This window comes from Protopterus annectens, chromosome 3.part1 (genome assembly GCF_019279795.1).
Source record: "Protopterus annectens isolate FY-2018-M chromosome 3.part1, PAN1.0, whole genome shotgun sequence".
Classification (NCBI taxonomy): Eukaryota; Metazoa; Chordata; order Ceratodontiformes; family Protopteridae; genus Protopterus; species Protopterus annectens.
The window spans coordinates 1,454,750,902-1,454,775,334 of NC_056732.1; the positions used below are offsets into that span (position 1 = coordinate 1,454,750,902).

General features: G+C 40.9%; 1 protein-coding gene across 1 annotated transcript in view; it reads left to right on the forward strand.

The window, feature by feature from the left end:
- ADAM22 (ADAM metallopeptidase domain 22) overlaps positions 1 to 24,433 on the forward strand; it is a 2,281,988-nt gene that overhangs the window by 2,130,531 nt on the left and 127,024 nt on the right. The window lies entirely within an intron of this gene.

The window sequence follows — 24,433 nt, forward strand, 5'->3', positions numbered from 1 at the left end:
TGTAAAACATTTTTTTTTTTTAATTTTTTTCAAACATCTTGTTTCAACCAACAGATTTCTGTTTAACAGAACACCCTCACCTACACACCAAGTATATCTTGACCCTGGCCCAAAACTGCCAACCTAGCGGTTAAAAGAGGTACATGCCAATAGATATGACAGTGTGGGCAGGGGTTCAGGAAACTCTTTTGTACTGTTCCATTTAACAGAAGGCCCTACCCTTTCTTGTCTCTTGTACTGAAGCAGATAATGCAATGACAAAGCCATTTGAAATATTCTGATTTGTTTTGCACATCAAATACACATAAATGTCTAGTTATCACCTACCAGACTGTATCCTGAAGCAAATTCACTGCCTCTCTTCTTATATAAAGAAGTTTGTGAATTTTTTTGAACTAAAACCCGTTAACATTCATAGAGCTCAGTATAACTACATTTAATTTGCAAAACAGTTTAGTGTGGTACATAATGTTCTAACTGACCACATCCTCATTGTCTTAAAAATAATATATATGATCCTACAGAATATTAAATGTTGGCTGGTTAGGTATGAAAAGGGAAGTTAGAATTTATTTTTTCCTTGTGATCAGTTGTTTCCTTCATGGAATGTACCTACTTCATGACAGGCTGTGTCAGGCAGTCCTACTGCAAGCACTCGAGCTCGAAACCCCTTGTCTCAAAGCAAGGGACTTGAGCATTTTGTAGCTCATGTAGGCTGCTGCTCACAGTCAGCCTCGAATATGAGTTTAAACAACCAGCTCTGCTCACACTCAGACTCGAATATGAGTTCACAGAACCAAGTCTGCTCACACTTGGACTCGAATATGAGTTCACACAACCAGCTCTGCTCATCCTCAGACTCGAATATGAGTTCACCCAACCAGTTCTGCTCACACTCAGACTGGAATATGAGCTCACACAACCAGCTGCAATGGCTTACCTGAACACACTATTCAGGTCTGAGTCAGGTAAATGCAGCAGCTGTGCGGAAGGGAGTGGGAGGGGGATTTTAGGGCTAGAGAATGAGGAGAGAATTTTAGAATTAGGGATTGGGAGGGGGGGTTTTGGTTTAGGGAGTAGGAGGAAGTTTAGGGTTAGGGAGTGGTCAGGGACTTTATGTTTACGGTGGAGAGTTGGAATTTTAGGATTGGGGAGCATTCAGGGACTTTAAGGTTAGAGAGGGGGAGTGAAGTTGTAGGGTAAGGGAGTGAAGACTCAGATTAGGAACTGGGTGGAACGTTTCAGATTAGAGTTAAGATTCTGGTAGCTCTGTACAATTTTATAGGGTTGGGTGCTGAGAGGGCTACATAGAAATGGGAGATTGAGCCAGTGTGGGAATTCAAGCACTTACTTTTTCAAGCAAGTGGCAGCGAGTAAGTGTATTGCGAGCTACTAGTACGTGAGCACCCATTGTAGACCCTGAATCGACATTTATCTTATTTAATCAGTTCATAGCATCATTTGCCACTATTTCTGCCCTGCAGAAGTAAGACAATTTTGGTACAGGCTGAGCTTGGTCTAGATATGGACATTAAATTCTCAGAATGCAAGATGCTGTTATTTGTACTTCTAGGTGCTACAGCCTGTTATCATTCACAGGCATATGGTAAGTGGTGCTAACAGTAGCTGTGGGGTGTTCACCTGTGAGCTTTGATGATGTTTAGCAGTGGACTGAAATAATCAAAGCATAACTGCAAATATTTAATATTTTATTTTTGCATACACTTTAATGCATAATTTCAATTTTTTGTTAAAATTCCAAGGATTAAAAATGCACATGTACATCTGTGACATTGTAATGACCTATATGATTGAGTTATATTCTCAAAAGCTAACTGCTGCCGAATGTAATGCATATATTCTTCCTTAAAACTGGTGGACAGCAGTACCAGGGTGCGGGGCTGATCACAGCGGGTGGCCCCGTTTAAATTCACTGTAGCCTAACAGCAATCTGTTAAAACTGAATATGGTGCATATATGGCTATAGTTGATTATTTGCTGTTCTTCACAGGAATTCTCATACTGTTAATGTTAGTCTTTGTATTAAACATTATGCTGACAGGAAAGATGTGGAAAATTTTCACTTAACTGTTTACAGTCATTATATAGTTTTGGTTTCATAATAAAATTGAGATGGTCATCTGTTATTCTGGCTGTCACACTGCAGCATGAAGCAGCTTTGCATAGCAAAGTACTGAACTAGTAGTGTAAAGCTGGCATTCGTTATATTCCCATTGTGGTAAAGAAAGATTTACTCTTTCCTGAAAAATAATACTTTGCCTTTGATACATTTTTTGTAGATGGAGTGGTGTTACTAGCTCCCCATCTAACACTTATAGTTGTGCTTCTGATACAAATCAGATTTCTTTGGAGACAGTTATTTATTCATTAATCAAGAGGCAACAGCAAAGAAAGACCCTTTTCCATACTATACAGCTGTTGAGATTTTTACAGAATGTCCAGTTTTTTTCCCCTCATATTTTTGGTCTGTTCCTCATGAAATGTGTGGTTTTCTGGCAAATCTCTAAGAAATTAAGTCACTAAATGATGATGTACATTTAAGTTACAGACTTCATATCCTTCGGAAAAATGCACACAAACAAGTATTGTCATTCTAGAAACTTCCTAAGTTTGTAAGAGCAATATTTAAAGTCTGTCCCTATTTTTTGGCCTTTGCACCCCCCCTCCCAATTATTTCAGACTTTGTCTAGATTTCTTATGCCAGGAGGTTGAAAGGTTTGAGAGGTATGGGCACAAACTGTGCCAATATGGCACAATCATACAAAGCCATACCATGATCTAAACTTAAGGCCCATTTTTTGAAAAGTAGCATGCAAAACAGAGATAAGTGAAATCAAATCACTCATGGGTGATGTATCCAATACATTAATCTGATTAACCAAGTGCACAGAATCAATGAACACACTTTTTAAATTGGTGAAAAAAATTAAATTCAGAAACTATGAATGTGACTCAGTAGTACTGGGGACAGAAGATTGAAAACAGTTTTTCTCCACAGTACTGGTGATAAGTTGTATAATATATACAAAGTATTATCAAAAAATACAAAGTATTATCAAAATACAAAGTATTATCAGAAACCGAGGATACTTATGTAGCACCACATAATCATTTAACAAGCTAATCCAGCATCAAATACAGCTTATGCAGGATTTTATTTTAGAAGGGCTGCAAAAAAACTAGATGAAATTATACAGTTATTATACAAGACACCATTCTTTAATAAGGAAATCTCAATGTCAGTGCCCAGCAGATTGCATATTCACTCTCTTTTGATGCCTACAAGATTAGAAGGCTATATACTTTTGATGATGCTGAGAAAACCGCTTTTGGTAAACAATGAGCATTGAAGCAATAGTAATTTCATGAACTGTAATCATACTCTGACTTGGGAGTGGGGTACATTCCTGTCGAGGTTTTAGAAACCCTAAACATTTGGGGAAAAATTAAAACAAAAGTAGAGTAGGAGGGAAGATAAGAAGATAACTGTTAGTTGCTTATTAATTTTATTTTATTTTACATTTGTTTACCAGGAATGTCCGATTAGGCTAAGAGCCTATTTTCCATGGAGACCCAGGGAGAAAAGCTCCATTACATAATTGTTTACAGTGAAAAACAATTCAAATGTACAACAACATAGCATAGCAGAGTAATACATGGGAGAAGAGGACAAATGCACCAAACAAATGCTACATTTCATCCTTAATAAGCCTTCATCCTGTCCTGCTCTCTCTTCCTTCTTCTCTATCTATACCCCACCTCAGACTCTCCGCACCTCTAGTCAGCAACTACTGCTCACATAACCCAAAATAATTATAGGCAAACTCCTATATAAATACTCCATTACACAAGCTTGGAACAAACTCCCTATAGATATGCGTTCTATCATCCACCCAGCACACTTTAAACAAAAACTCAAATTTCACTTACTTAACTCCAAACTTTGTCATTGTTGGGCCCCAGCTAAAGCACCCCACTGTATAAATTTCTTCCTCCCTCCTCTCTCACATAAGTACTCCATTATTATTGGACACATACTGTTTATTATAAAATGACTCCCCCATTAATATTCCAAAACGTGCATGCTGATTGGTCAGCGTGCACGTTGTAAATCAGAGTTATAGTAATGGAAAAAGGTCTGGTCGCCCGGACTTTTTCCATTAGTATAACTCTTTTTTTTACAGCAACGGAGAACGCAAGATCTCCGTTGCTTTTTACAACCTGTCTCGCTATGTTAAACGAATTTAACATAGCGATACACTGTAAAAAGCAATGGAGATCTTGCTTTCTCCGTTGCTTTTTTCAAAACTGTCTCGCTATGTTAAATGGGTTTAACATAGCGAGACAGCTTTAACAAAAACAACAGAGATTCTCCTTTACTTTTTTTAAAGCTGTCTCATTATGTTACACTCCTTTAACATAGCGAGACAGTTTGTAAAAAGCAACAGAGATCTTGCTTTCTCCGTTGCTTTTGCCCAAAGCATTCTGTTGGTCAAAACTCTGCATGTACATATGTAAATATGATTGCTTCTCTCCTAAAATAAAATGTGCATGCACTGCTATTTCTATCATTATTTCATTTTTGTATAACTTAGTTTTTCTGTTTGAATTTTGATGCTAAAATATGAATTTCTGTTATTTGTTCATGTATTGGAGCTTTTCTCCTGGGGTCTCCACTGAAAATGGGCCACAAGCCCAGTTGGACATACCCGGTTAACAAATGTCAATAAATAAAATAAATAAATACAGCATATTAAAAGGATGCATTTCCAATATGTATAAAACAAACAACAATTTTAAATAGAAAACATAAAAATAAGCAGAATTAATTTCAGGGTAGATAGTAGTGAAAAAATACAGTCTGGGAGACAAATAAAAGTGAAAGAAATTGAAAGGAAAAGGGTAGAATGTGCGTTTAGCCTGGCATGGTGCAGGAGTAGAGCCAGGCATTTGCCAGATGTTTTTTGAGTAGTAGTTTGAATTTTGAATTGTCTGTGGTGTGGAATTCCAGGCTTTAACTGTTTATCTGGAGAACACAGAATGACTGTGACTGTTATTGGAGCTAGTTACTTTTAGTAGTAGTTTGAGGATCTCGGGTGTTCTGGAGTTGGCATGGGGTGTAACTAGATTCTTGAGTTCTGGGCAATTTTTTCGATGGTGAAGAATGGAATGGATGAGGATTAGCTGGTTCAAGGACAGGAGATTTGAAAGTTCAAGCCAGTTTAGTTTGTGTAATGAGGTGCAGTGGTTTGCTCCGTAGGGGAGGTTAGCGCCATGTCTAGCAGTTTTATTATAACAGGATTCTAGTTTGCATAGGTCAGTTGTTCTGAGACTGGTGAATACTGGTGAGGCATATAGAAGGGTGAAGAGGAGATGTATCCTTGCTATGGAGTGCCTGGTGGAATCGATTAAGAAAGGTTTAACTCTGTAAGATAGTTAGAGCTAAGTGTCTGTCATACTTACCTTTGTTGTTGATTGTGACTCCAAGAAGTTTAGTATGCTGGATATGAACTATTTTAGTTTTGTTAGCAGAGTACATTACGAAAGGAGGAGACTGATTAGTTATTTTGCTGTTGGTGAAGAGTGTGAGCTTAGTTTTGTTGGGGTTGAGTATCAGCTGGGAGTCAGCTAGGTAGTGTTCGATATCAAAGAAGGATTATTGGGTCTTTTGAAGGAGTTCTGGTAATGAGGGGCTGAACATATGAGGGAGGAGTTGTCTACATATTGTATGGTGGTAGCATGTTGGGAGGCAGTACTAAGTTTGTTGGAGAATATGGAGAAAAGCAGTGGGTGGAGAATTGAGCCTTGCAGTACACCTACTGAGATGGGTAATAGGGAAGAGAGTTTGTTTTGCCATTTAACTGCTTGTAGCTTAGAAACCAGTAGAGGGCTAACTGGGTAAGGTTTAATGAAGATAGCTCTCTGGGTAATTTTTGGTGGGATACTGTGTCAAAGGCCTTTGACATATCTAAGAAGATAGAGGACACTAGCTGGTTGTCATTTCTTAGTTGGTTGATAGTGTCTGTGAAACTAATTAGGGTAGTTGTATGTGTTTTGGTCTAAATACATGTTGTGAAGTAACTAGGAGATTGTTCTCAAGTAGGTAAGTGAGGAGTTGTTTGCGTATACATTTTTCCAAGATTTTGTCAATGTTAGAGAGTATAGCAATGGGCCTGAAATTTGAGAACTCGGTAGAGGTACCACCTTTATACAGTGGAATGATATGAGACTTTCCAGAGTTTGGGTATGTACTGCCCAGTAATTGATTGGTTAATTAGTAGTGAGATTGGGTAGGAAATGGAGATTGCTGCTAATCTAAGAAATTTGTTAGGAAGTTGGTTGACAGCTAGGAAAGCTGTTTTTCGATAGTGTTAGTTTGTACTGGTTTGTTGGCGAAGGAGTTAGGGATGTCATAGGAATTGATAGTGAGTTATCATTGTTTTTACAAGAGCTAGTTAAGCGTTAACAAAGTGAGTTGAATTTGGAGGCTATTCTTTTTGTGGGATCAGTTGTGGAAGTCGAGGTGTTGATTTGTCTGGGTTTAAGTAATGATTTATATTTGCTCAGAATTTCTTATGCTTGTTTTTGTTTGTTTGGATTGTTGTGTAGTACATTTTTTTCTCTAGTCTTACTTGTTTTTAGCTTGGTTTCTCAATTTTTGAAAGGTGAGAAGAGAGGATTGGTTTTTAGTTTTATGAACTCATTCTCCATTACTAGTCCAAACCATACCTCTCCTGAGGTAGCATCCCATGCAAAGCGTCTAGGAATCCTCATTGATGAACAGTTAAAATTCGATACCCACCTACAAACTAATAATAAGAAAACCCACCAGAAACTCGACATGCTCTACTGCCACAACCACTATATCACTCCCACTACTGAGTTTGTACTCTGTACCACCTACCTCATTCCTTCTCTCCTATATGGTGCCCCACTTCTTAGTAACCTTCAATCTTCTATAAAGACAAAACTATCCTCCTGTTATAACAAAATTTCTAAGTTTGCTACCGGCTATACATCCTCCTCTCACCACTGCAGTGCCCTACACAAACTAAACTGGCTCAAACTACCCAACCATCTTACCTACAGTCAACTTACTCATGCCCATAAACTCATCTTCAGTCCCTTTCTCTGTCCCTCCCTTGCCTCCTCTTTCAAAATGCATCTACCCACTAGACTTCTAAGTTCCAATAACCAGAATTTGCTTTAACTGCACAAGCCTGCTCACCCACCAGGCAAACACCTACTATACTTTTCCCTAGCTCACCTCTGGACCTCCCTGCCACCTCTTATTCGTACTACCCACAACCACCCTACCTTTAAGACCCTGCTTCATTCCCATCTTAAAACCCTCTGGGAATGTTCCTGCTCTCATCCCACATGACTCGTTTCTCACACTCCTTTACTTCTCTATTCTCTTTCATCATACTGAGCTTGATTGACTCTTTACCACCTTTCTTTTTCTTATTTTACTCCTACTCTTACACTGCTTTATTCTTACCGTCCCACCTTTCTTACATTCAACAATTAACACCTCTTATCCCCCTATCCTACTATAACTCTGCTAAGATTACATGTAAAACTGTTATGCCAACCCTGCGATATTTCCAATTTATAACAAATCTAACAGTAATATCCAACAATGTTTTTTCTTATTTTACTTGACTTATATATATATGTGTGTGTGTGTGTGTGTGTGTGTGTGTAGTAAACAAACTGTAAAATAAATAAAATAATTGTTTGAGGAGCTCCTTTTGGTTTTGTTAGTAAAGGTAAGTAAGTGCTTTTTTTGAGAGGACCTTTATGGGGGGGTGGGGGGGGGTGCAGGTTGTTTAGGATATTGAGAAATTTGTTATTGAAATATTGAACTGCTGAATCTAGGTGGACTTTTTTAAAGGGGACTAGTTACATTGTTGCAGGAGGCATTTGAAGATTTCAGTGGAGAAATTTATTTTATTAAGGGTGAATTTGCAAATTATGTTTTTTGGCAGCCTTAGATTTTGTCTAAATAGGTAGGTGGGAAGGTGGTCGCTTAGTATATCAGGGAGACAGACAGAATGTTGACAGAGGGAGGGTTTATTTGTTAGGGTCCAGTCTAGGATGGCTTATTTTTTGCTATGTGTATCGATTTTGGTAGGAGATTGAATTATTTGCTGAAAACCATGGAGGTTGATAAAGTGGTTGGGTTTTCGGAGGTGCATGATAACCAGTCTTAGTTAAAGTCACCCATTAAAATTGTTTCTTGACTAAAGGTAGTAGCACATCAGTTAAGGAGGTTTTTGATGGTGGATGAGGCATTACCTGGGGGTAAGTAGATGGCTACAATATATGTGTTTATTGCAGTTTAGCCATAGGTGGGTGAATAGTTTTATATGGTCGGGGGGTTGAGTTCAAGAAGTTTCAGATTTAAAGTGTCTTTCTCAAATGTCCTTCTATTCTCATTTTTCAGTATTCATAACCTTTGGTTAGCCTTTGCCTAGTGACCCAAACATCCAGCCAGTATACCAAAAGCTTTAGTCACAGCAAGGTATGTGGGACATTTGACATTATCAATAGGGTGCGTGGGCAATACCTTTCAACTTCTTAGAGCAAAAAATCTGGACAAAGCCTAAAATGATGGGGGGACAAATAGGGACAGATTTTAAATATTGCTCTTACAAACTTAGAAAGTTGATAGAATAATAGGTTTTGCATTAGCATGAATTTTATGAAGGATTTGGAGTCTTAAACTCAAATGTTTGTCATTATTTAATGACTTTAATCCTCAGCTATTTGCCAGAAAAGTACAGATTTTAGGAGGAACATACCAAAAATAGGAGGCAAAAATATGGACATTCTGCAAAAATCTGTACAGTTGAGAGGTAGTCACTAGGCATAAAGGTGACATTTGCACGTACCTTTCTCAGAACTTCTCTGCCGCCAGTCAAACATCAGCTCATCTTACCGTTTCAGCCATCGGATCTTGTGAGTTTAAGATAAGTACCCCACTGTGGCCTTTTTTCTTGTTGTTGTTTTGGTCACTGCATGCCTGTCCATGTTCGTGTCATCAAGGAAAGTGTAGGTGCAGACGGCAGATTCCCCCATAAGGATGGCCATGACCTGTGATTGTTCTGCCTAGGACCCAACCACCACCATAAATCCTGTGCGATTTGTCAGGCTTTTGTTCCAAAGACTCTTCACAGACGTCTGCATGCTTTTAGTATTTATTTAGAAAACCAAAGACTTAAACGTCTTGCTCTTTCGATGGAAGGGGCCATCTGCTCAGACCATCAAGCCACTGAAAAAGAAGGCAAAAGTTACCAGGCCTGAGCCTACTGCTGCACCTCCTCCACCCAACATTCCTCCTGTGGCCACCACACACCTGGAGGAATGCACGTAATCAGCCGACACTAAGGTATAGCGGGTACCATTCTGGAGGCCACAAAACCAAAGGAGGAAAGCAAATCTGTAGATGTCATGCAGACATCAGGTGCCAACGATGGTGGGGAACCTTGGCTCATTGCGGACATCCAGACTGGCCCTTCTACTGTTAGGGAACCGCCTGAAGCCAGGCCCTTTTTCTTTAAAAAGGAAACAAAAAACTAGGCATGTATCTCCACCATCTGAACGTTTGCCTGATTGGCAAGCTTTTTCTCAAGGTTTATTCAATGCCTTTGTGGCCCTTAGTCCTTCCATGGCTGCTTCTTCTTCAGCTGTCCCTCCTGTTTTCAGCCCTAGGCTTCAGTCTGCAGATCCTCTTCCAATTGAAGCTGAAGATTCTTCAGATTCCTGTTCAGAGGATTCCCTTATGCTTTCCAAATGCCATTCCCTCTGGGCTATGCTCCTCCAGAGGAGGACTCTGCTGAAGCAGAATCCCCTGGAAAGGACCTTACTTTTGGAGACACCATCTCTTGGGTGAGAGAGTTTTTCAAATGGGACTCTACTGAAATGATGGAAGTCCAAAAGAGGTACTGTGAACTTTTACAAATGGATACTCCTTCACCATTTGCCATTCTGCTGTCCTACCAGCCTTCTTAGATGAATTCAATGCAGCTTCTAAAAATCCTGATTCCCAACCCCCTGCTCCTAGATAGCCTGACAGATTTTATAAAGTTCCAGAAGGGGCTAAATTCCTGATAAAATGCCCTGTTGCAGACCCTGTTGCTGTTTTTGTCTCTGCAGACAACCCTCCACATTATTACCCTCCACCTATGTCTTTCCAACTGATAAGGACAGTAAAACTATGGAACGCATTGGTAAAAAGGTATATACCTCTGCAACCTTGGCCTTTAGGGCCATCAACTACCAGACACACGTCTAAGTATTCCTTGGCCCTTTTGACTCAGGTTTCTAAACTCTTAGCTGCTCTCCCAGATTTGCCTACTAAGTCTCAAATCTCTAACCTGATTTCTCTGTCCTCACAAGTAACAAGACACTCAATCACATGCAGTTATGATGCTGCAGAGGCCTCGGCCAGATCTTCAGCTTCTGCCTCAGTGCTCAGAAGGTACTCTGGGCTGAGGCTACAACCCCTACCTGATGATATCAGGGCTACATTCCTAGATGTCCCTTTGGACAATACTGCCCTATTTGGGGCCAAAGTGGCAGAGCTTTTCAAAGCCCTTCAACAGAAGGGGGAAGAATTACAGGATTTGAAGCATTTGTTTGTGTCCAGAGTCCCTAAATTCCACAGAAATTATTCCACTAAGACACAATTCATTAGGAAACATTATGCTCCTCCTCCTCCTCATACTAGGGACAAGAAGAGCTCCAGGAAGCGGCAACCACCTTCCAGGCATACTCAGACTACTCCATCCGCTCCAGATCGGATACCCCTTTCACAGAGGCTCTCTCACTGTCTTCCCATCTGGAAAAGCATTATGTCAGACAAGTGGGTCTTATCAGTTATAGAAAAGGGTTACTTCATGACTTGAGTCATTCCTCCCACCTTAAGAGGCATCCCACAGCCACCAAAGGACCAGCTGCCCCTATTCCAAACAGTCTTAGACAACCTCCTATCCCAAGGGACTATCCAACCAGTCTCTCTGACAGAAAAGGGAAGGGGCTTTTACTCAGACTTTTCCTCGTTCCAAGAAAAAAAGGCCCATCCTGGATCTCTCCCACCTCTTTCTTGAAGTACCCACTTTCCGCACGCTTACCCTTCAGATTCTGTTCCCACTGTTAATGTCTCAGGGATTTCTGGCCACCTTGGATATCCCCATAAGGCCCAAACACAGGAAATATTTCTGCTTCTCTGTGGGTTCCTCGCATTTTCAATTCTCTGCTTTACCCTTTGGACTATCAACTGCTCCAAGGGTATTCACCAAGTGTCTGGCTCCAGTGGTAGCCTGTTTCAGGGTCCAAGGGATACAAATGTTTCTATACCTAGACAACCTTTTGATCTTGGCAGATTGCTACAGTTCTCTTCAGAACCATCTCCAGACAGTCATTTGTATTCTGTAGTCCCTGATTTTGACCATCAATTTCCACAAATCCAGCCTAAACCTCTTCCAGCACCAAGTTTTCCTGGGCTGCAGAATCAGGACAGATATTATGAGGGCATTCCTCCCACTCCAACAGGTGGAAAGCCTGAAGGAATACTTACTGTCTGTCCTCCATATCCCTGCAATGATAGCAAGAGAATATCTCAGACTTCTGGGGCTTATGGCCAATACTATCCCCATGTTACCACTCGCAAGACTCCACATGAGGAAACTTCAGTGGTACCTGAGGCCCACATGGACCCAACACTCCCACCCCCTTGGACTACTCCATTCACTTCCTAACATGCCTAAGGAAGGAGATCCTTTGGTGGGTGGATCAAGTCTCTCTCAACCCAGGATGTCTTATACAACCCTTTACTCCAGTCGAGGAAATGTACACAGATGCTTCAGACCTGGGTTAGGAGGGCTACTATGGGCAGTTTGAAGGTGTAAGGCACATGGGCAGACCCCTTCAAGAGGGAGCACATCAATATCAGAGAAATGAAAGTCCTCATCTTTGCACTGAAGGTCTTTCAAAGTGGAAGGGGATGTTTCTCTACACATTCTCCTCCTCCCTTCCCATTCTTACAAAAAGTCCTAATGAAAATTCAGCAGGACAGACCAAAAATCTTGTTGGTGACTTCCTTTTGGCCAAGACAGCATTGGTTCCCCCTCCTTCTGCATTTAGCCAGGGGCAATCATCACAAGTTACCTCACAGAGTGGACCTACTCACACTGACAAGGAATCCCTAATCCACTCCCACCTGGAATCTCTAAGCCTAACCCTGTGGGTGATAGGGTTTTGATCCCTTTCAGACACCTTTACACTGAGCACGTGCTTAATGTCCTGCAGGAGGCTCAGGAAACCCAATTCTAGGAGATCCTGTCTGCCCATATGGAAAAGGTTCTATATTTGGTGTCTTAAAAGACAGCTAGACAATTTCAAGGAGAGGTCCCCTTAGTGCTGTCTTATCTGTGTGAATTGTTGCAAGCAGGGTTTTCATATTCTTCTGCTAAGAACCACCTTGCTGCTATTTCAGCTTGTTCATAGGTAGGTACTAGGCTATCGGCCCAAGGGCCTATGTAAGCCTAGACAACAAGGTTCCCTGGCTTATGCCACCCAAGAAAGTTATTTTCCTGTGCCACTGTCGAGCAGAGACACAGAAGTGATCCCCAGGGTGTATTTCCTATTTCCCATCCACTTATGAAGATTTTTCTTGAAGAGTGCTAATGAAGAACTTTGCTTGACATAGATGGGTAGCGTGTTCCAGAGTATGGGAAGTCTCTGGGACAGGAATCTATCCCTCCAGCATGTCCTGTTTATTGTGATGACAAGGTTTAGGTCCCTAGAGTGTGTAGCTTGGAGGGATTGGGATTTCTTTAGGTGTAGCATGTCCAACAGCTCTGGGTTTGACATAGCTTTATATGTTAGGCAGAGATCACCTCGAAGTAGGTGATAAGCTACGGAGTAAAGCTGGAGTTTTTTGAGGCGGTCAGTGTAGGGCATTTGTTTGAGGCCAGTAATCCTCTTTGTGAGGTACTTCTGTGGCCTTTCCAGCTGCTGCAGATGTCTTGTGAGCTACATTCCAAAAGAGGCATTGTAATCTATAATGGGTCTAATGAGTGTCGAGGAGAGGGGAACAGTGACCTCTTTTTTCCTGGATGAGAACCCTTTTATGATGAGGTGTGCCACATAGAAGGACTTTCTGACTACTGTGGCGATGTGACTATCAAAGGAGAGACTACTGTCCACCTGGGTCCCAAGGTCTCTTATCACACATTCGGTGTTAAGTAGATTGCTGCCGATGTTGTAGTTCATGGGTACAGAGTTTTTACCAACGGGGATGACAATGCAATTTTTGGCACTGAGCTTGAGGCCATGGCTCTGACACCAGGCATCTGAATCAGCGAGGCCCTTCTGTAGGATGTCCACATCATTTTGAGACTTGACTATGGCTCCTAGTTTGCAGTCATCTGTGAACTTCGTTAGCCAGAGGCCTTCTGTGTTAGCCTGTACTTCAGAGAAGTAGATACGATACCAAACAGGAGAGGTCGCAGGACGGAACCCTGTGGTACTCCACTTGTCACTACTTTGAGATCAGATTTGGAGTCTGCAACTTTTACAGTGTGGGTTCTGTCAGTGAGCCAGTTGGCAACCCATCTTGTGACATAGGGATTTATACCTAGTGTAGTGAGTTTAGCTATAATTCCAGAATGGAGGATGGTGCCCAAAGCCTTGGCGATGTCAAGATAGGCTGTGTGAACCACCTTACCCTCATCTACGGCTTTGGTGACTGCCTCAAAGAAGTCGATCAGGTTTAGGAGGCATGATCTGCCTTTCACAAACCCAAACTGGGTGGGATCCAGAGTTTGGAGCTTACCAATGTCTTTATTTATGAGTTCCATGATGATACGTTCCATGGCCATGCAGACCAGGCTCGTCAATCTAATAGGTCGATAGTTCCCGGGATCAGTGGTGGCTCCCCCTTTGTGGAGTGGGATAACTGTTGCTGTGCACCATTCAGTGGGCACAAAGCCTGATGCGAGGCTATTATTGAACATGGTGCTTAAGTGGGGAGCCAGTTCGTTCTGAAGTTCGTGTAAAACGCAGCCTGGGATGTTGTCTGGTCCCATGGATGCTGTGTTTTTGGCTTTAGAGAGTGCAGCTTTTACCTGTGTAGTTGTGATTACAGGGACTCTGCATTCTTCCTGTATAGATATGGGCCCTTTAGGGGGTGAGGGGGGGTAAAGTTAGCACTGAACCTATCTGCCAGGATGCTGGCAATATCAGTTGATTCTGTAATTTTCATGCGTTTGTGCTGTAACTCAGAGCAGATCTGAGTGTTGCCATCAAGATTCTTGACATAGCTATAGAATGCTTTGTGGTTGTCCTTAGAATTAGTGGAGTTTTTGTTTTTGTAGCTAGCTTTGGAGGATCTTATAAGGGATCTCAACATCTTACTGAGGTTGACCAGGGAGCTCCTCTACTCATGGGATTTTACTCTCTTTTGCAACAGTTTCTTCATTCTGTTGTACAGTTTGTTTATGGCAGGCGACCACCAAATTGGCTTCCTTTTTTTGGAGGATAGCGTCTTGGTTCTGTTTGGGATAGCACGATCCATGCACTCGTGTAAGTGTTTATAGAGTGCATTTGTGTAGGATTCAGCAGTTGTAACTGTATTGTCCATCTGCATGGGTGTCATGAAGTTCACCACTTCTGTCTTAAGAAGCATGAAGTTGGCTTTGGACAAATTTTTTACCGTGGTTTCCTTAATGGGGGGGTGGGGGCGGGATGTGGATATCAAGGGTGATTAGCTTATGGTCGGATCGGACCAACGAGGAGTTGACTTCAGGTGTGGAACACCGGTCATTCATGTTGGTAATGACTAGGTCTAGGATATTGTTGCCCCCCGGTGGGGGTGTGGATAAGTTGATCCAGGGCATTGGAGTTTATGAATTCCAGAAGGTGTTGAACTAAGGAGTTGGCACACGACTAGTTTTCCCAGTTAATGGTGGGGTAGTTGAAGTCGCCCATTATTAAGGTGTTTGGTTGAACCCTAATATTTTCCAGTACATCAAAAAAAGAGGAGTGGGAATCCTGGGGCATGGTGGGGGATTTGTAGCAAGCTACAGTTTGGATTGCAGTTTTGCCCAGAGTTAGTTGCACTTGGATAACCTTGGATGCATTATGCTAAGCAACTAGCCTGGAGGTGTGGATATCCTTAATGAATATGGGCACACCTCCGCCTTTGGTGTTTCGGTCCAGGTTACATGGCTGAAAAGTGTGGTATGAGTTATAGCATGGTAGTGCAGGGGTGCTCTCTGGAGCCTTGAACCAGGTCTCAGTCACTGCACAGATATCGATGTTCTCCATTTTAAGGAGTGCCTCGAGTGAGTGCATTTTGAGATTTAGACTTCTAGCATTGAGTAGCATTACCCTCAGTTTTTGCTTGCCTGTTCCTGTTATGGTGGTGAATTTGTTATTTGAACCTTGCCTAAAAAAGGCACTACAGGGGCAGCAAGAGCCTTAGCCTGTATCCAGAATCACAGGGGCGACAGGTGCAGGCCATCTGTGGCAAAGCATTGTGGTCTGTCGACCATGTCATGCCAAGCAGACAGATACTGGATCCCCTTAGAATGACACCAGAAGCTTAGCCAATTGTTGAAGTCAATCATTTTGTCCTTGTACTGCAGTATCATTCGGGGCGATGGCAAAATGCTACTCAGGGCTAGGGTCATACCTGCCTGGGTTACAAGATCGGAGAGCTCTTCCATGTCTCTTTTCATGTAGTCCAGGGAGGTACATCTCAGGTCATTCACACCAGCATGGACAATGACAGAGTCATATTTGTACTTGTTGTGGAGTGACCTGAGCGCATGGGTTATGTGGTGGATCCTGGCACCTGACAGGCAGCTGACAGTAACCTTCTCCTTGTTTAGCCTGGTGAGTGGGACATCAGTGTGCTTGACTATAGAGTCACCTATGACTAGTGTGTTGGGTACGTTGTTTTGCCTTATTGGCTGTGGTTGAGTGGCACACTGAGTCTGTGGGCTATGTGTCATTTGGGTTGTGTTGGGGGATGGAGGTTGCTTGTGTTTCTGCTTTGGAGGTCTCTGTTCCTTAGGCAGATTATTATTGAGAGCCTCCGCGAATGTTTTTGTGTTACTATGTGTGGATTTTGGTGGTGTAGATTTAGTGAGACTATGTGATGAGTGTGGTGTGGTGCAAATGTTTACCTTCTTCTCATGACTGTCAAGTTCAGTCTTGGTTGGAGAGAGCTTTACCTCCAGTTTGGCTAGATAAGTGCATCTCTCACAGGTTGTAGTGTTGGGTGGTAGGAGGAGAGGGTTGTCTGTGTACATGAGGCAATTTCTACATTGCCTCAGGATGCCCAGATTCATCAGATAGACAGGAGAGAACACTGGGAGCTGACCCTTGGACATGCCTGAATAAAAAACTATTTTCCTCTAGATAAGTGAGGAAAGTGAGTACAAGAGGTGTTTTTCTCTAAGCAAGTGAGAAAAGTAAGTACAAAAACTGTTTTCCTCTAGGTAATGAGGAAGATTGAGTGCTATAGTAATTAGTAGCTTATTTAGTGCTTACAATTTCTGAACAAGTGCTGAGCATGAATAAGCAAATTTAAGTGCTAAAACTAAGAATCCATATCTGCACTAGATGAGTTACAGGACAGAAACAAGTGCAAATGCAGGCTTTCAAATCAGAAAGTTGAGAGAGATGGAAGAGATTGCCCAAACAGCCAATAATTACAATTTTTGGGCCAAAACCACTCCTTATGTGGTAGGCAGGTTACCTAGTGCTTACCACTCCCACTGATAAGCTAGAAGGCTTCCCTCCAACACAGAAAGGCTTGGGGGGCTCAGAAGCTTACATACAGTCCTGGATACAGCAAATCTGTATCTGGAACACTAGTTACAGGAAAGGTAGGAAACAGGCATACAGATTTTTTTATACAGAAAAGTAGCAAAACCAGTAGTAAAATCAATTCACATGCAGTGCAAGCTAGCACACTTGAGTATGTAGCAATATTAGACCAAACAGTTTAAAAAACGCAGTTAAATTAAAAAGGACTAAAAGCAAGTGCGTAAAGAGTTTATTAGGTAGAATGTGGTAAAGAAATGGGACTGGGGGAGTGTCCCAGATCAAATCTACAGTGGGGCAGGCTACTGCAAAAGCCACCAAATTTAAACTACAAACCAAAAATAGGGAGGGTGGGTGAGACAAAACAGTTTCAACAGAGATCTAAGCATCAACAGAGATCTAAGCAACAACTAACAGTGCAAACTCTAACACCAAAAAAATATATTCAGCTCTGTATATTTGCAGATCAGTCTCTCAGAACAGGGAGACAACAGTTTCAACAGAGATCTAAGCAACAATTAACAAACTCTATAACCAAAAAAATATACTCTGCTCTGCATATTTGCAGATAGTCTGGAAGGCAGTCTCTCAGAACACAGGTTCCAGCAATTAAATGCAGGCTGTTACTGCCTCTTGACCCTCCATTTGCTTCCAGACTTCAAGTGAAGTTATTCCTGAAGGGAGTACTACATCTCAGGCCCACCAGGATGCCAGTTACACCACCCTGGGACCTGAATTGTATTAGAGAACCTCAATATTGCTCCTTTTGTGCCAGTGGCTACAGCTTCTCCAAAATACTGCACTTGGAAAACTATGCTTTTGGTGACCCAGACATCAGTCAGGAGAGTGTCAGAGCTCCAGGCCCTTTTGGCCACTCCACCCTTTTTAATCTTCCAGAAGGATAGGGTAACCTTATGGACTAATCTGTCCTTCATGCCTAAGTTGGTCAATGTGTTGTCCCTGAACCAATGTATCCACCTCCCCACCTTTTTTCCACAACCCCAGAATGACAGTGGGAGAGTCCTGCATTCCCCTGGATGTTTAGAGACATCTTAGATTCTACTTAGACAAGACCCAAATCCCTTAGGATATTCGAGCAGTTGTTTGTCTCCATTCACCCCAGGGCTCTGGGGAAATTGGTGCCAAATCAGACTATTTTTGCCTACATTTCCAAGGCCATCTCTTTATGTTACACATACCATGGCAAACACCTGCACTCTAACATCAAAGCCCATTCTACGAGAGCCATGGCCTCACCTGGAGCCTTCTTCAAGGGGCTGGGCACTCCTTCTATTCTACAAGCAGCTACCTGTACATCTGTTCATACTTTCACCAGACACTACAAACTGTCTGTCCATACTTTCACCAAACACTACAAACTGGACCACATCTCCAGATCTAGATAGGGTTTTGCTAGGGTAATCCTGCATGGATTTTTGCAAAATAGATCCAAACCACCCTCTTCTTCTTCCCTGTGAGCTGTGACACTCACCCAAAGGTTATGAATACTGCAAAATGAGAATAGAAGGACATAGAATAGTTGTGTAAAATCTTAGCATAACCATAGATGTCCTTCTCTCCCATGTTACAGTATTCTATCCCATCCTCCTATCCCCTGAAAAAGCATTGCTGGATGATTCAGGATGTGTGCAACTATCCTGGGACTGGAGTCCGACTGGGACATTCAGTTTTGAAGACTGTACATGCAGACATCACTTTTATGGCCTACACACCCTGCGGCCAATGTCAGACATCCCACTTACCTTGCAGTGACTAAAGCTTTTGTATACTGCCATACGTTCAGTTCACTAGACGGAGACTAACCCAAAGGTTATGTATACTGCAACATGGAAGAGAAGGACATCTATGGTTATGGTAAGATTTTACACAACTATTCTTTGTGGCTATACCACCACCTCATTTATGGGTCCTGTCAAGTTGTATCCTGTGATTAGGAATTCATTATCTGGTATGAGGGGTTTTAACCATGTTTGTTAAGATGGCTAATTCGGGGGAGTATTGTGTTAGGGTTGCATAAAATTCATGAATTTTAAGTAGTATACTTCTCAGATTGATGTTCAATATAAGGAGGTCAGAATTATTATGAGGGAGACTAGTAATGTTTGGGAGCATAGGTTGTGAGGGGGGAAAGAGACTTGTTCAGGAGATTGTGGGCAAGGGTTGGGAGCTTGTTGCCTCACAGTTTGATCTAGGTTGAGTTGAATAGGCATATGTGTGTGAGTTTGTTAAATACCTTAGCATACTTTCAAAGTAGGTATGCAGCAGACATGGGGAGTGAATATTTGAATGAAAAGAGCTGTATTTTAGAAATTTTAAATAGATAAGGGGATATAACAATGTTAGTTTGAGGAGTAGAGGGATGACGAATGGGTTAGTGCGGAAGTATTAACTTGTTGGCTTAGGTATATTGTGGAAAGGTAGAAAGTTGGGCTAGACTAAGTAATATAAGTTGTGGTATCATTGTGTTGGTAATTAAGGAGGGGCTGAGTTAAGGTAAAGTAATGCTGTGGGAAGTTGAATTATAGGGTGTGTCTTGTGAGAGCTGGTTGTAAACTGAGTGAAGAGGATAGTCTCTGATTGGGTGTGAGGGTTCTGTTTGGTTATGTGTTTGTGATATGATTGGGTGTAGTGGAGGGGTGTGTTTATGGTGCATGTATAAGTTTAGGTATAGTGGGGGGGTGGGATTTGGGGGTAGGGTAGGGGAGTGGAGTGAACCTGAGTGAAGCAAAGGTGAATGGAGCAGGTTCAGCTGACACTAGGAAAATGGAAAGTATTAAGGAAAATTTAAAAAAGGGATTTGGAGGTAGAGTAGGGGAGAGGAGTGAACCTGAGTGAAGCAAAGGTGAATGCAGCAGGTTGAGCTGACACTAGGAAAATGGAAACTATTAAGGAAAATATCAGTTATACAGCTTTCATGTATAATTGAAGCCTGATGTTTTAATATTTTTTTATTTTTTTATTTGTTTTTGAGTTTTATCTTCTTGGGTGCTCTGGGTTGTTTTTTAAATAATTTGTTTGCTGGATCTGGTATTAATTAGAGGAAGCAAAAGAGAAAAAAAAGAGAATTATTGGATGGTGGTTATTTCTTTTGGCTACCTGAATTTTTGTGCTAGTGTGGCAAAAACTTTGGGCTGATAAGGTATGAACTTCCTTGCAACTTCAGAAAAGCCACACAGAGAGAAAAAATATGTACAAAACAAGAGGTCAAGGGGATAAAAAACAGCTGCTGGTTCTTGTAAGGAATCTAGGTGACTAGGAGGTTGTTTTACCATGCAGTTGTGTAGTTTAAAAAAGAAAACAAGGCATTGGGTAGCTATTGTGATAGGGATAAGTAAGAGGGCAAGGGGTCTAGTCGTTATCAGGGTTGGGTACAAGAGGATAACCAGGAAGCAAATCCCTTAATTTTTCCCATCTGCCTCCCCTGCTGAGAGTACTGTCCACCATATGATAACAGGATTAGGAATATATTTCAACAAATTGCACAGAAAAGAGACTACAGTGTAAAATTTAACTTTTTGAGGTCCTTGTGATTCTTTTGTTCTCTTGGACCGAGCGAGTTCAGCTAATGGCTTATAGTTCTGCAGAGTTCAAGGCAAAGGAGATTCCAAATTTTGTTTGAGAGGTAGGAAAGCTATAAAATAAACAGCAAAGAGTGAGGAAAGAAAGAGGGTGAAAAAGTAAAAAAAAATGCTGTATAATTACGGTTACCATATCCAGTAAAATAATCATATTAAGAACATTTATCTATACTATTATCTATACTATTCTATTAAAGCAAATTCAGTTAAGCATTGCACAAGCCACTAAATAAATGCTGTTCCAGTATGAACCTATCTGCTGTGGTTTAGAAGATCGGACATAAAACTCAATACATTATTATAGGATAAGCTGAAATCAGGTATCAGTTTCTAGTGAACATCAAGCAAGCGTTACTTTGTTCAGTAAAACAAGGCTCACAATATTGTCTTTGCAGCCTGCTATCTAAAGAGAATTTATGGTTTTGTAACCATATTAAATCGCTTAGATCTGTATTGGCTAACTAGAAATGTATAATACAACTTAAATGCTAGGCTGATATTTAATTCAGCTGCTAAATATTCCCTAAAATATTGTCTTTCAAACCAGCTGTGTACAAATAATTAACAGTCACATGTACGTGTAAACATCATTGTGAACTGAAATATCTAGCTTACATATATGAGAGCAGTTTAAATGCTAGCCGTATATTTAATAAAGGTTCCACCTTCAGCTGTAAGTAAAGAATAGTAAGCCGTTGAACTTACTGGATGAGCATTTTATATGACCATTTTTTAATTTTATAATGTATTTTATTATGTATGGTTTATAATTTATTATTTATTGAATACACATTTATTATTTACATATTTATATATATATATATTTATATATATATATATATATATATATATACTGTTATAGTAATTTTTAAATATTTAACAACAACATATTATATATTTGCTATATACATTTTATACAATAAACATTCAATTTTTTATTGTTGCTATCTATTATATATTTATTTATTTACTATATATGTATTTTAAATATGTTTTTTATTGGTGTCAAGTGATTTTATACACATCTCCACATTGACATTGTTTAATTAATTTATTATTCCAATTAGTTAATTAAGTGATTAAGAAATTATGTGTGTATATATATGAATGGCCCAGTTGTTAATTCTTTGTACTCTGATGATGCCCTGATGTTTGGGTGAAAGCGCTAAGTACTTTTTATTTATTTGTGTGGTTCAGTAATAAAGCAGGTTGATGCAGTTCACTGTGTGGGTTTTGTTTTCTTACCAGTTTACATTTTTTTAGTTGTTAGATTCCCAGTTTTGTTTGGAGGCAGGAAATACTGTAAAATTTAACTCTTTGAGGTCCTTGCGATTCTCCTCTGCTCCTGGACTGATCAAGTTCAGCTAATGGGTTATAGTCTACAGAGTTCAGGACAAAGGAGATTCCCACTTTTGATTTGGAAGTAGGCAAGAGTATAAAATTTAACTCTTTGTGGTCCTCACGATTCTCTTGTGCTGCTGGGGTGAGCAAGTTCAGCTAATGGCTTATCTTTCTGCACAGATCGCGGAAAAAGAGATTACCAATTTTGTTTGATAGGTAGAAAAGAGTGTAAAATTTAACACTTTGAGGTCCTTGTGATTCTCTTGGATTCTGTTGTGCTCCTCGACTGAGCGAGTTCAGCTAATGGCTTGTAGTTCTTCAAAGTTTGGAACAAAGGAAATTCCCAATTTTGTTTGAAAGGTAGGAAAGAGTGTAAAATGTAACTGTTTGAGGTCTTGCAATTCTCTTCTGCTCCTGGACTGAGCAAGTTCAGCCATTGGCTTATAGTTCTACAAAGGTTGGGGCAAAGAAAATTCCCAAATTTGTTTGAGGGGTAGGAAGGGGTGTAAAATTTAATGCTTTTGAGGTCCTTGGGATTCTCTTGGTCTTCTGGACTGAGCGAGTTCAGCTAATGACTTATAATTCTGCAGAGTTCAGGGCAAAGGAGATTCCCATTTTTGTTTGGGAGGTAGGAAACAGTGTAAAATTTGACTCTTTGAGGTCCTCACAATTCTCTTGTGCTCCTGGACTGAGCAAGTTCAGTGAATGGCTTACAGTTCTGCAGAGGTCGAGGCAAAGGATATTCCCAATTTTGTGTGTGAGGTAGGAAGAGTGTAAAATGTAACTCTTTGAGATCCTTGCAATTCTGTTTTGCTCCTGGACTGAGCGAGTTCAGCCAATGGCTTATAGATTTTAGAGCCTGGGGCAAAGGAGATTCACAATTTTGTTTGGGAGGTAGGAAAAGGATGAGCACAAGATGCTGCGAGTTCGGGCAGCAGGGGAGGGGGTTTGAAAAAAAGCTAATGTTATCTGGAGCCATGAACCACCAAATCACACATGCACTCAGGCCATTATGCCACAGGTACCAGTATGACTCCATTATAGTCCATGTAGATGTAAATGACCTGAGACTTACATCCCTGGACTATATGAGGAGAGACATGATGGAGCTTTCAAAATACATGTATCAGGTTGGTATGAACCTGGCATTGAGCAGCATATTACCACCACCGATGATGATGCCACAATATGAGCAAAAATAATTGATTTCAACAGATGGCTGTCTTTCTGGTGTCAGTTTAAGGGGATCCAGTATTTCTCATTTTGGGAGGACATGGCTAGTAGATCACATTGCTTTGCTAATGAAGCTCTGCACATTTCCCCTCTAGGCTTTCAAATACTGACTAAGGCTTTGTCCACCTCATAGTGCCTTTTTTAGGCAGTGCCAAATTGACAAACCTGGCAACATAGCTAAATCAACTCAACAGAACCTAAACGTGTTACTGCTCACTGCCAGGAACTTATATAAAGAAATGCACTCTATCCAAGCCCTCCTCACACTCACAAATATAGATATCTTTGCAGTTACCAAGACATGGTATAAAGAGGCAGAGAGTACCCCAACAGTGCAAGGTTTTAGTGCCTTCTACACGTTTATACCATTAGTTGCACAGACAAGGGCTAAAGGTGGAGGCGTCTCAATATACATCAGTAACAAGCATACCTGTAGGGTGGTCAGACAGGATGGTGTGCTAGAGATCCTCCACATGCAGATCACCATAGACAACATCCTGTACCATGTTATAGACTGCCATAGGTCACCCTCCATGTCCCAAAAATCTCACAATGCATACTTAGACCTACTGGAGACACTTACCATCCAACCTAACACCCTCTTCATGAAACTTTAATCACTCCTGTATAGACTGGGAATCATAAACGACCTCAGATCTACAGGCACAGAGATTCTTGGACTTCATAAATACAAACACACTTGACCAAATAGTGAATATACTCATTAGAGGCTTCAATATACTAAACCTTGTGCTCACAAATATGGTAGAATGATGCACCCCCCATAATGTCTCATCCTGCCTGGTAAAGTTTCACCATAAAGCTGCCACCTTCAAAATCAAAATCAATTCTGTAATCCCATTAAAACCAGTAACAGTCAGGAACTATTCCCAGGCAAATTATCTGTTATTAAGTGATGATTTATCAAAATTCAGTGCCCCTCCAAACCCCAAGAACACTCCAGCTTATACCAAGTTGCTGTCAGGAACTCTGTACAACCATGTCATCGGGTGCAGAGAGGCTGCTGCACCTACCAGAAATAAGTCCAGAACTAGCTCCAGAAACAAACCACCCTAGTGGCATCCCAGATTAAACAGGATATACAACAAAAGGAAAGAAAATCATGCCAAATTCATAAAGGATAATTCCCATAAAGATAAAAATTCTCTTATCAAAGTAAATAGGCAACTAAGAGGACTAATTAGGTCAAGCAAAGCAAACTTTAATTTTAAAGTTAAAATAGCCTCCCCAGTGAAAGATAACCATAAGGCCTTCTACAATTGTGTCAGAAGCCTCAAGGGCAGCAAACAGCAGTGTTAATAGTTCCACATTCACTGAGCCCAGTGATATAGTGAACCTGTTAGCAGACAAATTCAGTTACAACTTTACTCCCCTCT